Genomic DNA, 17246 nt, shown 5'->3' with positions numbered 1-17246 from the left:
TTAAGTACATTACTGTGATTGTTTTTGTTATTAAAATGGTCAAAAACAAACAAATGTATTCTTAGTAAAGAGCAATTTCTCAAGCAAGAATTTTGCCATGGAGTAGTCTGAGTAGCCTCTGCCGAGTCCCCAACAACCAGATTTTCATGGGAAATAGAAAGAGAGCCTTTGATAAGTCAAGGCTCTGTGAAACCTCCTGTATCTGGCAAAATTAGAGGTAATTGCAACTCAAGAGGTGTACAGGCCCAAGTACAAGCTGTACAACCACACATGTATGTTCCAAGTTTAAAAGAGACCCTTTAGTTGAACTATTCTTCACCTGACTGTAAAAAAGTGAGTTCCTGCGGTGCACTTCTCGTATCCCACCTGCCACAACAACTTGTTATTCACAGCTAGTATGCAGGATGCTCAAAACTGCTCTATAGCTGGAGTGTTTGAGGAGCAAGGTCGCATTCTCTGGCTTACTCCCGTTTTTTAAATTTTTTAAATCTTGTCTTCCACCTATGCTTTACACAATTGTTTTCCAAAAATGTGCGAGGGTTGAGCTGGATTTCTGCAAAGCTGTACATAAAATAAACTTGTAAAAGTGGTGCACCTGACTTAAATGTAAGATTTACATTTCTTCAAAGAAAGCGGTCATAGGCATGTTTTTTCCCCAACATATCTATTGCTATAGATCATGTGTGCCTTTGCATAGGATTGAGATGTTATGTAATTACATTTGTTGAAGTGAAAGTATCCTAAATCTGGAAGTTATACTAAATCAAAATATATGTCAAATGCACTGGAAAATGTATTTAATGCCTTTCAAAATACATTCTGAAATACATTAACAAATGTATTTTAGAATATATTTTCACATGTATTTCTCGAAATATATGGTAAATATATTATAACATTTATTTGGAAATGTGTTGTATAATATATTCCAACATGCATTTAAATGTACGTCTTTGTAGGAAATATTTTTTTTATTAAAATGTATGTAAAAAAAAAAGAGAAATAATATTGCAATGAAATGGTGACTGTCTTAACAATAACCATTTTGTAGATTCTGTCACGTCCTGACCAGTGAAAAGGGTCATTTGCCATAGTAGAATGGTCAGGGCGTGGCAGGGGGGTTGTTTTGTGTGTTTGGGGGTTTTTTGGTTCTAGGGGAATTAGTTCTAGTCTTCTATTTCTATGTTACGTTTTCCATGTTTGGCCGAGTATGGTTTCCAATCTGAGGCAGGTGTCTTTCGTTGTCTCTGATTGGAAGCCATACTTAGGCAGCCTGTTTTCCTTTGGGTTTTGTGGGTGGTTGATTTCTGTTTAGTTTGTTAGTGCACCTGACAGAACTGTTTGGCTGTCATTTGTTTTTTTCTTGTGAAGTGTTTTCATTAAAAGTAAAAGATGAGCACTCAACATGCTGCGCCTTGGTCTCTTCACTATGACGCCTGTGACAGATTCTTTGGTATCACATGCACTAATGTCAGTCTCATTAAGACTGCAGAACTGGAAGTGTACAAGCTTAATGACAGAACACAACATAACACAGTAACTGGCATGACAAAGAATGGCTATTTGAAGAATCTCAAATATAAAACATGTTTTAATTTGTTTAACACTTTTCTGGTTACTACATGATTCCGTATGTGTTATTTCATAGTTTTGATGTCTTCACTATGATTCTACAATGTATAAAATATTAAAAATAAAGAAACATTTGACCGGTAATGTATTTTGTCAAAAGGCATTTAAATTGTACTTGACACATACCAAAAGCACTAACATGCATTTAAATGACTACAACAATGACTATAAACATGATCCATTATTGGTCATGTAGTGACTCCATGTCGTTGATGCGCATATGACAAAGATTTGAACTTGACGACAGCATTGCAACCAGCGTCCAACAAGCAGAGCTTAACATAGTGGTTCGTTCCACGAAAATGCATGACTTTTGCATCCCTTGGATATGTTAAGTAGAAATGACTCACCAATATTGAATGTTAAAAGCCTGTTATATGAAATTAAGTGCCCTTTAATTAATATAGACCACATTCAATAAATCAGATTTTCAATCTGAATAAAGATTTGCAAAATTCAGCATTTCGACATCCTCTGTGACTTCTATGAAGATTTTAACCCACTAACCCCCAAAATACTCCAAGTTTTTGTAGTATAATATTCTACAGTTTGCTACAGAATACTATAGTATTCTATAAATTAAATTGTATTTGTCACATTATTTTTATTTAACTAGGCAAGTCAGTTAAGAACATATTCTTATTTACAACGACCGCCTAACCCGGCCAAACCCTAACCTGGATGACGCTGGGGCCAGTTGTGCACCGCTCTATGGGACTCCCAATCACAGCCAAATGTGTTAATTTTGATTTGATTTAAATACATACGTTTATTTAGTAAATAATTTCTTAACTCTATTTCTTGAACTGCATTGTTGGTTAAAACCTGTTTGGGATAGGGGGCAGTATTTTCACGGCCGGATAAAAAACGTACCCGATTTAATCTGGTTATTACTACTGCCCAGAAACTAGAATATGCATATAATTAGTAGATTTGGATAGAAAATACTCTAAAGTTTCTAAAACTGTTTGAATGGTGTCTGTGAGTATAACAGAACTCATATGGCAGGCAAAAACCTGAGAAGATTCCAGGCAGGAAGTGGCCTGTCTGACAATTTGTAGTCCTTCTGTTGCATCTCTATCGAAATTACAGCATATGTGCTGTTACCTGACACTTTCTAAGGCTTCCATTGGCTCTCTAAAGTGTTCAGAAAGCGGAATGACGCGTCTCCTGTCTCTGGGCAAAGTACAGCAGCAGTGTTTGTAAGTGGCCTGCCTGGGGACAGTGAGTCTGGATATGCGCGTTCACGAGACTTCTCCATTTTTTTATTTTCCTCTTTGAATGAATACAACATTGTCCAGTTGGAATATTATCGCTATGTTACGAGAAAAATGACATAAAAATGGATTTTAAACAGTGTTTGACATGCTTCTAAGTACGGTAATGGAATATTTTTTTAAAAATTGTCACGAAATGCGCTCGCACGTTACCCTTCGGATAGTAACCTGAACGCACGAACAAAACGGAGGTATTTGGATATAACAATGGATTATTTGGAACCAAAACAACATTGTTGTTGAAGTAGATGTCCAGGGAGTGCATTCTGACGAAGAACAGCAAAGGTAATCCAATTTTTCTTATAGTAATTCTGAGTTTAGGTTGACCCAAACTTGGTGGGTGTCAAATTAGCTAGCCGTGATAGCTGAGCTATGTATATTGCAAAATGTGCTTTTGCCGAAAAGCTATTTTAAAATCTGACATAGCGTTTGCATAAAGGAGTTCTGTATCTATAATTCTTAAAAAATTGTTATGCATTTTGTCAACGTTTATCATGAGTAATTTAGTAAATTCACCGGACGTTTTCGTGGGTATGCTAGTTCTGAACATCACATGCTAATGTAAAAAGCTGTTTTTTGATATAAATATGAACTTGATTGAACAAAACATGCATGTATTGTATAACATAATGTCCTAGGAGTGTCATCTGATGAAGATCATCAAAGGTTGGTGCTGTATTTAGCTGAGGTTTGGGTTTTGTGACATATATGCTTGCTTTGAAAATGGCTGTGTGACTATTTTTGGATGGGTACTCTCCTGACATAATCTAATGTTTTGCTTTCGCTGTAAAATCTTTTTGAAATCGGACAATGTGGTTAGATCAACGAGAGTCTTATCTTTAAAATGATGTAAAATAGTTGATTGTTTGAGTAAATTGAATTGTGGTAGTTTAGTTGGTTTTGTATTTCGCGCCATGCGATGCCATTGGCTGTTGGCTAGGGCTTCCGCTGGCGGAACGGGGTGCCGCTAGCGGAATGTCTAGATGCAAGAGGTTTTAAGGGCTTGTAAGTAAGCATTTCACTGTAAGGTCTACACCTGTTGTATTCGGTGCATGTGGCCTCCCAGTGGCGCAGCGGTCTAAGGCACTGCATCTCAGTGCTAGAGTCATTACTATAGACCATGGTTCATTTCCTAACCAACAATGCAGTTCAAGAAATAGAGTTAAGAAATTATTTACCAAATAAACTTATGTAATAAAGTAACACAAGAAAATGACATAACATTAACATAGCTATATACATGGGATACCGGTACCAAGTCAATGTGTGGGGGTACAGGTTAGTTGAGGTAATTTGTAAAGTGACTATACATAGATAATAAACAGCGAGTAGCAGCAGTGTAAAAACAAAGTGTGTGTGGGGGGGTCAAATTAAATAGTCCGGGTCTCCATTTGATTAATTGTTCAGCAGTCTTATGGCTTGGGGGTAGAAGCTGTTAAGGAGCCTTTTGGTCCTATACTTGGCGCTCCGGTACTGCTTGCCGTGAGGTAGCAGAGAGTACAGTCTATAACTTGGGTGACCGGAGTCTTTGACAATTTTTTGGGCCTTCCTCTGACATCGCCTAGTATACACAGTGGGGGGAAAAAGTATTTGATCCCCTGCTGATTTTGTACTTTTGCCCACTGATAAAGAAAGGATCAGTCTATAATTTTAATGGTAGGTTTATTTGAACAGTGAGAGACAGAATAACAACAAAAAAATCAAGAAAAACGCATGTCTAAAATGTAATAAATTGATTTGCATTTTAATGAGGGAAATAAGTATTTGACCCCCTCTCAATCAGAAAGATTTCTGGCTCCCAGGTGTCTTTTATACAGGTAACGAGCTGAGATTAGGTGCACACTGTTAAAGGGAGTGCTCCTAACCGCAGCTTGTTAACTGTAAAAAAGACATCTGTCCACAGAAGCAATCAATCAATCAATCAATCAGATTCCAAACTCTCCACCATGGCCAAGACCGAAGAGCTCTCCAATGATGTCAGGGACAAGATTGTAGACCTACACAAGGCTGGAATGGGCTACAAGACCATCGCCAAGCAGCTTGGTGAGAAGGTGACAACATTTGGTGCGATTATTCGCAAATGGAAGAAACACAAAAGAACTGTCAATCTCCCTCGGCCTGGGGCTCCATGCAAGATCTCACCTCGTGGGGTTGCAATGATCATGAGAACGGTGAGGAATCAGCCCAGAACTACACGGGAGGATCTTGTCAATGATCTCAAGGCAGCTGGGACCATAGTCACCAACAAAACAATTGGTAACACACTACGCCGTGAAGGACTGAAATCCTGCAGCGCCCGCAAGGTCCCCCTGCTCAAGAATACATATACATGCCCTTCTGAAGTTTGCCAATGAACATCTGAATGACTCAGAGGACAACTGGGTGAAAGTGTTGTGGTCAGATGAGACCAAAATGGAGCTCTTTGGCATCAACTCAACTTGCCGTGTTTGGAGGAGGAGGAATGCTGCCTATGACCCCAAGAACACCATCCCCACCGTCAAACATGGAGGTGGAAACATTATGCTTTGGGGGTGTTTTCTGCTAAGGGGACAGGACAACTTCACTGCATCAAAGGGACGATGGATGGGGCCATGTACCGTCAAGTCTTGGGTGAGAACATCCTTCCCTCAGCCAGGCTCATTGAAAATGGGTCGCAAATGGGTATTCCAGCAAGACAATGACCCAAAACACACGGCCAAGGCAACAAAGGAGTGGCTCAAGAAGAAGCACATTAAGGTCCTGGAGTGGCCTAGCCAGTCTCCAGACCTTAATCCCATAGAAAATCTGTGGAGGGAGCTGAAGGTTCGAGTTGCCAAACGTCAGCCTCGAAACCTTAATGACTTGGAGAAGATCTGCAAAGAGGAGTGGGACAAAATCCCTCCTGAGATGTGTGCAAACATGGTGGGTAACTACAAGAAACGTCTGTCCTCTGTGATTGCCAACAAGGGTTTTGCCACCAAGTACTAAGTCATGTTTTGCAGAGGGGTCAAATATTTATTTCCCTCATTAAAATGCAAATCATTTTATAACATTTTTGACATGCGTTTTTCTGGATTTTTTTGTTGTTATTCTGTCTCTCACTGTTCAAATAAACCTACCATTAAGATGATAGACTGATCATTTCTTTGTAAGTGGGCAAACGTACAAAATCAGCAGGGGATCAAATACTTTTTTCCCCCCACTGTAGGTCCTGGGTGTCAGAAAGCTTGGCCCCAGTACTGGGCCATACGCACTACCCTCTGTAGCGCCTTACGGTCAGATGCCGAGCATTTGCCATACCAGGTGGTTATGCAACCAGTCAGGATGCTCTCGATGGTGCAGCTGTAGAACTTTTTGAGGATCTGGGGTCCCATGCCAAATCTTTTCAGTCTCCTGAGGGAAAAAAGGTATTTGTCATGCCCTCTTCACAACTGTCTTGGTGTGTTTGGATAAGTAAGTTGTAGCATTTTTTATGTGGGATTCTGCCTGCTGACATCACAAGGGAAGAAAAGACAGACAGGGCACCAATGTTTTTCTTCACATTTCTTGGAAGCACAGCTATAGGTCTGCATTCAGGAATTGGAAGAAAATGTTATCCATATTTCTCTGGAAATACACACCACAATACATCCAAATGCATTGGAGGAAGGGATGTTCGTCAAAGTTATTTCCTGGTGTTCCTTCTGGCAGAAGTGGGTTGTTGTGCATTCCAGCTATGCCATGGTGCAGAAAACATCCCACAGACACACACACACAAGAAGACTTCAAGTCTTAGACAGCAATTACTGCTGGGCTGGGCTAATATTCGCTGACACCAACCTCTTTCTTTCTGATAAAGACGGACAAAAACGGTATTGCTAAAATTAATTTTAAAACTAAATAATAGTAGATAACTGGTTCTAAGCCAATAAGTTCCAGAAATGTAACCCCCCCCCAGCTATTACATGCTTTTTATTCCCAAAGAAAACCTTCCACGAGGAAATCAGTATTTCAACTAATTTTCTGGCCCCTGTTAAATGTACCAATCGAATCCATGCATTCATCTCATTGCAACAATAACTGAGCCTAGTATAGAAACAACCTCAACAGCATTTTCATTCTACAGATGCGTTTTTGTGAGGATGGCAACTCACTCTGACAGTGGTGCCAGTTCCTTTGCACTATTTCATTGTCTTCAAAGCCTCAACATCTATGATATCAATCAACTTCAAGGTTGTCTATTTGTATTCAAATTCCTTTTCCCTGTTTCTTTTCAATCTCTTTTCAAATTCAATACTCGGGTTCATCATTATTCTACTAGAACTGCCACAGATCTCCACACCAATGTTCCCTCTAAACTGCCATTTGAGCGGGCGCACAGTAGCTCCTAGATTGCCACGCAGAAGAAATACTGTATCAGCCCACTGAGAGAAGCACACGAGATTGATCTTCACTCAACTTTCTAGAGTTTTCCCCGTTGGTTAACACTACCAACATTTTCCTTTACTGTGGGAATTGTGATCGAATCAACGCAATATTAGCCACTTTCAATGCAACATACAAACTATGCTGGAATGGCGCTGGAGAGGATGGCTGATGTTTTACGTGCTCCTAACCAACTGTGCTATTTTCGTATGCGTTTTTTGTAACTTATTTTTAAACTATTTTGTACATAATATTGCTACTACTGTCTCTTTTGACAGAAAATAACTTCTGGACATCAAAACAGCGATTAGTCAACATGAACTGGAGGTCGGGCTGCCTTCTGAGAATTCGTAGGCCAGCGAGTAAACCCCCACTGCCATCTGTTCTATTGGCCAACATATAATCGTTGGAAAATAAAATTGATGGCCTACGATCAAGATTATCCTACCAATGGGACATTAAAAACAGCAATATCTTATGTTTCACCGAGTCGTGGCTGAACAATGACACGGATAATAAAGAGCTGGTGGAACTTTCCATGCACCGGCAAAGCAGAGAAGCTCTAAGACGAGGGGTGGGGGTGTGTGTCTATTTGTCAATAACAGCTGGTGCGCGATGTCTAATATTAAAGAAGTCTCGATTTATTGCTCGCCTGAGGTAGAGTACCTTATGATAAGCTGTAGACCACATTATCTACCAAGAGAGTTCTCATCTATATTATTCGTAGCCATCTATTTACCCCCACAAACCAATGCCGGTACTAAGACTGCACTCAACCAACTATATAAGGCCATAAGCAAAAAGAAAATGCTCATCCAGAAGCGGCGCTCCTAGTGGCCGGGGACTTTAATGCAGGCAAACTTACATTTGTTTTACCTCATTTCTACCAGCATGTCACATCTGCAACCAGAGGAAAAAAACTCTAGACTACCTTTAATCCACACATATAGATGCATACAAAGCTCTTCCCCGCCCTCCATTTGGCAAGTCTGATCACGATTCTATCCTCCTGATTTCTGCTTACAAGCAAAAACTATAGCAGGAAGTACCAGTGACTCGCTCAATACGGAAGTGGTCAGGTGACGCGGATGCTATGCTGCAGGACTGTTTTGCTAGCACAGACTGGAATTTGTTCTGGGATTCATCCAATGGCATTGAGGATTATACTACCTTAGTCATCGGTTTCATCAATAAATTCATCAACAAATTCATCAACGATGTCATCCCCACAGTGACCGTACGTACATATCCCAAACAGAAGCCAAGGACTACAGGCAACAACCGCATCGAGCTAAAGGCTAGATCTGCCGCTTTCAAGGAGCGGAACACTAATCTGGACGCTTATAAGAAATTCCGCTATGCCCTCAGACGAACAATCAAACAAGCAAAGCGTAATACAGGATTAAGATTGAATCCTACTACACCGGCTCTGACACTCGTCATATGTGGAAGGGCTTAAAAACTATTACGGACTACAATGGGAAACCCAGACGCAAGCTGCCCTGTGACGCGAGCTTACCAGACAAGCTAAATGCTTTTTATGCTCGCTTCGAGGCAAGCAACACTGAAAAATGCATGAGAGCAGCTGTTCTGGACGACTGTGTGATAACGCTCTTGGTAGCCGATGTAAGCAAGACCTTTAAACTGGTCAACATTCACAAAGCCGTGGGGCCAGATGGATTACCAGGATGTGTACTCTGAGCATGCGCGGACCAACTGGTAAGTGTCTTCAATGACATTTTCAACCTTTCCCTGACCAAGTCTGTAATATCTACATTTTTCAAGCAGACCACCATAGTCCCTGTGCCCAAGGAAGCGAAGGTAACCTGCCTAAATGATTACCGCCCCGTAGCACTCACGTCTGTAGCCATGAAGTCCTTTGAAAGGCTGGTCATGGTTCACATCAACAGCATCCTCCTGAAAACCCTAGACCCACTGCAATTCACATACCGCCCCAACAGATCCACAGATGACGCAATCTCAATTGCACACCACACTGCCCTTTCTCAACTGAACAAAAGGAACACCTATGTGAGAATGCTGTTCATTGACTACAGCTCAGCATTCAACACCATAGTGCCCACGAAGCTCATCACTAAGCTAAGGACCCTGGGACTAAACACCTCCCTCTGCAACTGGATCCTGGACTTTCTAATGGGCAGCCCCCAAGTTGAAAGGGTAGGCAACAACATGTCTGCCAAGCTGATCCTCAACACTGGGGCCCCTCAGGGGTGTGTACTTAGTCCCCTCCTGTACTCCCTGTTCACCCACGACTGCGTGGCCAAACACGACTCCAACACCATCATTAAGTTTGCTGACAACACAACAGTGGTAGGCCTGATCACCGACAATGATGAGACAGCCTATAGGGAGGAGGTCAGAGACCTGGCAGTGTGGTGCCAGGACAACAACCTCTCCCTCAATGTGATCAAGACAACGGAGCTGATCGTGGACTACAGGAAAAGGCGGGCCGAACAGGCCCCCATTTACATCGATGGGTCTGTAATAGAGCGGGTCGAGAGTTTCACAAACTATCATGGTCTAACACACCAAGACAGTCGTGAAGAGGGCACGACAACACCTTTTCCCCCTCAGCAGACTGAAAAGATTTGGCATGGGTCCCCAGATACTCTAAATGTTCTACAGCTGAACCATCAGAGCATCCTGACCGGTTGCATCACCGCCTGGTATGGCAACTGCTTGACATCTGACCGTAAGGCAAAACAGAGAGGTAGTGCGTACGGCCCAGTACATCACTGGGGCCAAGATTCCTGACAACCAGGACCTACATATATACTAGGCGGTATCAGAGGAAAGCCCCAAAAATTGTTAGACTCCAGTCACCCAATTCATAGACTGCTTTCTCTGCTACCTCACGGCAAGCGGTACCGGAGCGCCAATACTAGGACCAAAAGGCTCCTTAACAGCTTCTACCCCCAAATGATAAGACTGCTGAACAATTAATCTAATGGCCACCAGACTATTTACATTGACCCCCCCCCCCCCATTTATTTTGTACACTGCTGCTACTCACTGTTTATTATCTATGCATCGTCACTTCACTCCTACCTCCATGTACAAATTACCTTGACTAACCTGTACCCCTGCACATTGACTCGGTACCGGTACCCCCTGTATATAGCCTCGATATTGTTATTTAATTGTTACTTTTTATAATTTTTTTTACTTTTGATTTTTGGTAAATATTTTCCTAACTCTTTCTTGAACTGAACTGTTCGATAAGGGCTTGTAATTAAGCATTTCACGGTAAGGTCTGCACCTGTTGTATTTGACGGATGTGACAAAGTTTTTTTTATTTGATTTGATTTCGTTGGAGGCAGAATGCATCAGAGTGGGATTCTATTGCATTGACACAAACGACTCAGCCGGTACCTTAAGACCGGTGCGGCATAACCAATCAGAGCTTCAGAATGCCTACAGTATATGCAAATAGACCATTGCCATGTGTCATTTGGTCTGATCTGGACAGTGTTTACAGCTGTGGTTGTGAGTAGATGTGCTTGTTTTGAGATCAAAGCAAGAGCTGCATATAGCCACGTGTGCACATTTAGTTCATATCCTTTGCTAGTTAGTGAGTTATTAGCCCAGTCAAAGATAATTTGTAGTCAGCAATAGGGAAGAGACTGCTTCCCACAAGAGCCCAAAATGTGTACATGTCTAGACATCTTTGAAAAGCGAGTAAGGTAAAGAGCTTTTTTTTTGTCTTATGTCTTAAAGAGGAAGTGTTGTATTTTGAGCCCGGCTTGAATAAGGTAAGTAGCCATTAGGCAGAGGGTAGCATCATTTGTCTGATTCTCTGTAATAGTGCTATGGGAAAAATAATACATTTTATTTTTTAAAGTGGTTTGTTCATCAAACAACACAACATAATTTCCCGTCACCTCCGTGTCTGAAGGCCAAGTGGATAAACAGGATAATGTCAAGCCCTGCATGTTTTTTTCAAAAGTATCATGGAATGTAGGCCTACATTAAACACCACACATTGGCTGCTACTGTAGCCTGAATGATAGAACAGCTATTTCCATGTTATATTGTTATGGGATGCATTTTCTCCATTGTTTTTTAGGGTAAGCAACTCTGGTAGGACTGCAGTGCCTTTGGAAAGTTTTCAGACCCCTTGACTTTTTCCACATTTTGTTACTATACAGCCTTATTCAAAAATGTTTTTTTTTCTTCAGCAATTTACACACAATACTCCATAATGACAAAGCGAAAACAGGTTTTTAGAAATGTTTGCATATTTACAATAAAAAAAACAGATACCTTATTTACGTTCAGTACCAGTCAAATGTTTGGACACACCTACTCATTCAAGGATTTTGCACAATTTTTTACTATTTTCTACATTGTAGAATAATAGTGAAGACATCACACCTATGAAATAACACATATGGAACCATATATTAAACCAAAAAAGTGTTCAAAAAATAAATACAATTATATTTGAGATTCTTCAAAGTAGCCACCCTTTGCCTTGATGACAGCTTTGCAACACTCTTGGCATTCTCTCAACCAGCTTCATGAGGTAGTCACTTGGAATGCATTTCAATTAACAGGTGTGCCTTGTTAAGTCAATTTTTGGAATTCTTTCCTTCTTATTGCATTTGAGCCCATCAGTTGTTGTGACAATGTAGGGGGGTATATAGAAGATAGCCCTATTTGGAAAAAGACAAAGTCCATATTATGGCAAGAACAGCTCAAATATGCGATGAGAAATGTTTCTGTGTTGGTTAAGGGCAGTCAGGTCTGGAGAGAACCAAGGGCTATATGTGTTCCTGGTTTTACATTTCTTGAATGGGGCATCCTTATTTAAGATGGTGAGGAAGGCATTTAAAAAAAATAACCAGGCATCCTCTACTGACGGGATGAGGTCAATATCCTTCCAGGATACCCGGGCCAGGTTGATTAGAAAGGCTTGCTCGCGGAAATGTTTCAGGGAGCGTTTGACAGTGATGAGTGGAGGTCGTTTGACCGCTGACCCATTACGGATGCAGGCAATGAGGCAGTGATCGCTGAGATCTTGGTTGAAAACAGTAGAGGTGTATTTAGAGGGCAAGTTGGTTAGGATGATATCTATGAGGGTGCCCGTGTTTACGGCTTTGGGGTGGTACCTGGTAGGTTCATTGATCATTTGTGTGAGATTGAGGGCATCATGCTTAGATTGTAGGATGGCTGGGGTGTTAAGCATGTCCCAGTTTAGGTTACCTAGCAGCATGAGCTCTGAAGATAGATGGGGGGGCAATCAGTTCACATATGGTGTCCAGAGCACAGCTGGGGGCAGAGGGTGGTCTATAGCAGGCGGCAACGGTGAGAGACTTGTTTTTAGAGAGATGGATTTTTAAAAGTAGAAGTTCAGATTGTTTGGGTACAGACCTGGATAGTAGGACAGAACTCTGCAGTAGATTGCAACACCGCCCCCTTTGGACGTTCTATCTTGTCTGAAAATGTTGTAGTTAGGGATGAAGATTTCAGAGTTTTTGGTAGACTTCCTAAGTCAGGATTCAGACACGGCTAGGACATCCGGGTTGGCAGAGTGTGCTAAAGCACTGAATAAAACAAACTTAGGGAGAAGGCTTCTAATGTTAACATGCATGAAACCAAGGCTATTACGGTTACAGAAGTCATCAAAAGAGAGCGCCTGGGGAATAGGAGTGGAGCTAGGCACTGCAGGGCCTGGATTCACCTCTACATCACCAGAAGAGCAGAGGAGGAGTAGCATAAGGGTACGGCTAAAAGCTATGAGAATTGGTCTTCTATGACGTACAGAATAGAAAGTAAAAGGAGCAGGTTTCTGGGGGCGATAAAATAGCTTCAAGGTATAATGTTCAGACAAAGGTATGGTAGGATGTGAATACAGTGGAGGTAAACCTAGGCATTTAGTGATGATGATATTGTCTCTAGAAACATCACTGAAACCAGAAGGTGTCATAGCATGTGTGGGTGGTGGAACTGAAAGGTTGGATAAGGTATAATGAGCAGGGCTAGAGGCTCTACAGTGAAATAAGCCAATAAACACTAACCAGAACAGCAATGGACAAGGCGTATTGACATTAAGGAGAGGCATGTTTAGTCAAGTGATCATAAGGGTCCCGTGAGATTCAGACAGCTAGCTGGGCCATAGGTAGCAGCTAGCTGGCGGAAGATGGAGTGAGGTCTGTTTTTAGCCACCTTGTGCGTTTCCGTCGGTAGATTAGTGGGGTTCCGTGTGGTAGGGGGGACCAGTCCAATTGCCAAAATAGTTATAGTTATAGTAGCCCAAGAAAATTGTCCGATAGACCTATTCAGATAACAGCCGATAAGACAGCTAACGATTAGCGGGCCGCTGATGGGCATTCAGGTTATGTCGCAACGGAGGGGCCAGTTGGATAACTCCCTCGGGCCGATAACGTCGGTAGTCCAGTCGTGAAGGCCCGATGGGGCTCAGCATCGGCAGTAAAACGGGTCCGGTTAGGTGACTGAAGCCCAGGAGTGGCTAATGGAACTCTTCAACTGGCTAGCTCCGGAATAATTGATGTTAGCTCCGGGACCGACGTTAGCCAATAGTCACTCGGGTTGCAGCTAGCTAGCTGCAACATCCAGGTGTAAATGTCCAGAGCCTGCGGTAGAAATCCGGGGATATGGAGAGAAAATCGGTCCGGTATGCTCTGGTCTGAGTCGCGCTGTACAAAACTGGCAATAGCTTTTCGAGCTAAGGGATAGCTGATGACCGCCAACCGTGGCTAGCTGAACTCCAACGTTAGCCAGTGAACTGGCTAACCTCTGGCTAGCTTCTGTTGTGGATTTCAGATTTGAGGTAAATAATACTTTTTTTTTTTAATTGGTGAGGCGGGTTGCAGGAGAGTGTTTTGAAGTTCAGAATTTAGAAAAAAAATATTAAAAGATATGCGAAGAAAAGATGTATATGTATATATATATATATATATATATATATATATATATATATATATATATATATATATATATATATACATATACATACATACATACATATACATGGGACAAGACGAAAGGACAAAGACGTCTGACTGCTACGCCATCTTGGATAAGATAAGATATTATGATAAAATAGCCACAGTAGCCTACTTCCCCACTGTTAAAACTGTAAGTTGAAGTATTTACAGCCTCAGTGTTCACAGTAAACGCGCTCTGGAAGTTGCACAGAATTTTCACAACGTTCAAGTTTGCGCTCAGCAGACCTGAAATTTGCTCAGTGCCGTGAAAAATTTGAACATTTCCCGTACAAGATTGGGTCAATTTTTCATCCCTTCAAGAGGTCTGTTGTTTTGGAACGTTCTCCCAGACCACCTCAAGAACTGAAACTACGTCAACTCCTTCAAATACAAAATAAAACAAATATCAACTGGACACTCATACAATGACTCGTCCCAATAATTGTCTGCCTACAGTATCTGTCACTGTTGATTAAGCGTTTGACCGAAATCTTTTATTTGTATTTTTATTGATGTAAATCCTGTGTTTTAATAATCAGGATATACATTTTCAGGATATCATTTTTCAATATTTTTAAGGTGCCTTTACAAGACGCTCTCTTTATTTATTTGTACCTCTCCTGCACTTGTCTTTTTAAACTGGCATTGTTTTGTCTTTTCTTGTGTGCAAATAATGAAAAAGAAAATGTCTGCATGTGGCTCAAGAGAAGAAAGCAACCAACAACTGGTTTCCTGGAAACATCCTTCCTGGAGAGCGAGCGAGCATGTTTATTATACAGTATAGTTGTTTATGTTTGTTCACACTGGTTTTGTCGAGTACATGCAATTCTCAATTTTTTCTTGCAGCATACACATGACATTGTTTTCTTGCTGCATAAACATAAGTGTTTTTGACTGAATACAGGCAGGGTTTGACCCTGATATACATAGGAATACATTCAGGTAGGATTAGAAATAACCTCTCAGTCCAGTGAAATACATCAATCATATACCCATAATCTGTAATATACACAATTATTATTGCCAAGAAGCATTGATTTATGGTACCTACCTACTCACTAATTAAATCACAAACTAGGAAAACCTTTCTTTTTATAATATGTTGATTACTTTAATTACAGCAGCTCTTAAAAATAGATTAAATGAAAAAACATTTCCCTGAGCCCACAGGACCTTCAGCCAGACATGACAGTCATGAGGAATATAGGGCTGCAGCATATGTCACCAATTGAGGAATGTGGGCACGTGCTATAGGAGAAAGATATGGTTAAGATTCAATGAATAAATAATGTCTACTTCTGCTTAAAGCAAGATATTTAATCAGACCCTTTTGGCAACACGCATGAGCAGATACAAGTTACTTAAATTACTTTTAACCAACTTTCTTGGATGAAAATAATTTAGTCGGCCTGTGTGTTATTCTGTCAGCATGTTCCCAAAAATGACCATTCTTTTGGGTTTAGGCAATACATTTGGTTGATCCAGTGCTATCCGGGATCCTTGGGATATCCCTACCCTAAACCCTAACCTTAACCTTAACCCCTGCCTTAACTTAACCATAACCCTTACCTAACACTAAACATTTTACATTTGAACTTCAATGGGGGGTAGGGACATTCCAAGGATTCTGAGTAGCTGGGACCATTAAAATATGATTTCAAAGTGGCAATCAGCAGTTGAAACAATAACAAAGCATTTTCCCCGCCACTGTTTCGCTAAAAAGCTGAGGGATGGGCCTGGAGAAACCACTCTCAAATTCATAGACAGAGGACTGGCCATCCATGATATCACAATGATAGTTTTAATCATGTTTTGAGGCTATAAAGTGTTTGTTTACTTTTACTTTGTTTACAAACATGGTAAACAATCTTATATTTTGGGTTCTGATGGGGTACGACAGTTGAACTAATCTCATGAGGCATTTCTAAGTTATATTCTTCAAGAATCAATGGGTACCTATTCATTAATTCTATATGTCAGAAAATGGATGTAGCAACTGCAGATTTCCCCTTAAAGTGCTACTAAAAGAGTACCTTCACATTTGACTCATTAGAGGGAGGCTTATTCAAAGCCTGTTCACTAGCTCTCTCGTTAGTCTTGTTTACAAAATCAAAAGGCAAATTATGTTGTGATTCATTAAGAGTTCATGTTGAGTCTCCTGGCTTACACATTACTCACTTTGATCTTTAGGTGATTGTCTGGTGATTCCCATCCCCCCTCTACACCATGTATATTTGATGAAAGATCAAAATCCAACCGAAAGAAAAACACTGTGATTTTGAAGTGAAACACGATGTGTGGCATTAAACATTGTCTGCAGATATCTGGCATTGCACATACTGTATAAACACAATTATTATGACATACGTGGCAGGCCACCAGCTCCCTTGCTAGTTGTATTGCAGTCCCAGTCCCATACAGGGGGAGGCAGGGAGATGGTTGAGCAGAGATGGACAGGGACAGCTGTGATAAAGGAGAAATGTGGCACACTTAGGGGATTAGACTGACCTCCCAAGGTTTGCTTTCATTGGCTGGTCAGAAGTCAGACAGACAGGCCGGTTGGGCAGGGGAGACAGGCATACTAGCAGGCAGACAGAAACCCAGGCAGACAGGCAGACAGGCAGGCAGACAGACAGACAGACACATAGACAGACAGACACATAGACAGACAGACAGACACATAGATACTGTACATAGATACATAGACAGACAGACACATAGACACATAGACAGACAGACACATAGACACATAGATACATAGACAGGCAGGGGAGGACACATAGAGGCCTAACCTACTCCCAAACCGAGAATGAACTTGTTTTAAGAGGCCTAACACATAGAGGCCTATCACATTGAGAATACTCAGTCAGGAGCACCAGTCTGCTGCTTCTATTTACTGTCAGGCTTCAGGCCGATTTGGCTTACTTCATGGGTAGATAAATAGGCCTGCTATCTGCTTAAATCTGGAAGAGCAGAGTCAGAC

This window comes from Salmo salar, chromosome ssa28 (assembly GCF_905237065.1).
Source record: "Salmo salar chromosome ssa28, Ssal_v3.1, whole genome shotgun sequence".
Taxonomy (NCBI): Eukaryota; Metazoa; Chordata; class Actinopteri; order Salmoniformes; family Salmonidae; genus Salmo; species Salmo salar.
The sequence above is the reverse complement of the archived record's forward strand: the minus strand, read 5'-3'. Positions refer to the sequence as shown.